Here is a 1,136-nt window from a genome sequence, read left to right as displayed (position 1 = left end):
CAAAGGTCTAGGCCAATTCTTAACAGCTTCTGTTTTCTTCAGATCGACTTCTACATCTTCACTTGAGATAATGTGACCAATATAAGAAACTAATATCAACAAAAATTCTCACTTACTATATTTAGCAAACACTTTATGTTCCTTGAGGACTTCCAATACAACCCTCAAATGGTCCATATGCTCATCCTCACTCTTAGAATATACCAGGATATCATAAAGGGAGACAATTAAAAAATAATCAAGATAATTCTAGAACACTCTATTCATAAGGTCCATAAAAGTTCTCGGGGCATTACTTAGACCAAAAGCATGGACTAGGAATTCATAATAACCGTACCTAGTTCGAAAAGCCATTTTAGGTATGTCTTTACCTCTCACCCTAAGTTAGTGATATCACGACCTCAAATGAATTTACAAAAAGTAACTCACTCCTTGGAATTGATCAAATAAATCATGAATCCTAGGGAGAGGATACTTATTCTTTATGGTGATATTATTCAATTGTCGGTAGTCAATATACTTCCTAAAGATCCGTCTTTCTTTTTCACAAATAATATTGGAGCACCCCATCGGAAAATGCTTGGATGTATAAAACCCTTGTCATGTCAATCCTGTAGTTGAGCATTAAACTCTTTGAACTTGGCCAGATCCATCAGTTAGAAGGAATGCATATGGATTTTTTATCCGACAACAAATCTATGCCGAAATCTATTTCCCATTAAGGAGGAATTTCAGGTATATCATCAGGAAAAACTTCTGAAAAATCCTTCACTATGGGGACCGACTTTATTGGAGGAGTCTCGAATTCTAGGTCCTTGAACCTCACAACATGATAGAGACATCCCTTGGAAATTATCTTACAAGCCTTTAGACACGAATTAATTCGACCTCTATGGATTCAATTTCCCCCTTCTATTCTAAGACAGGTTCATTAGGAAGTTGGAACTTTACTATGTAACGACCGAGAATTACACCCTATATGTTACCGGCATCGTCGACCTCTCCGAGGTCTTGGACAATCTTGTTAACATTCATTCATCGCATAATCATAAAAGTAGCGGAAAATTTAAATTTTTTATAGCAAATCATATGCTAGAACATCACCTCACGCAAATATATATATATATATATATATA

This window comes from Solanum pennellii, chromosome 7 (genome assembly GCF_001406875.1).
Source record: "Solanum pennellii chromosome 7, SPENNV200".
Taxonomy (NCBI): domain Eukaryota; kingdom Viridiplantae; phylum Streptophyta; class Magnoliopsida; order Solanales; family Solanaceae; genus Solanum; species Solanum pennellii.
The sequence above is the reverse complement of the archived record's forward strand: the minus strand, read 5'-3'. Positions refer to the sequence as shown.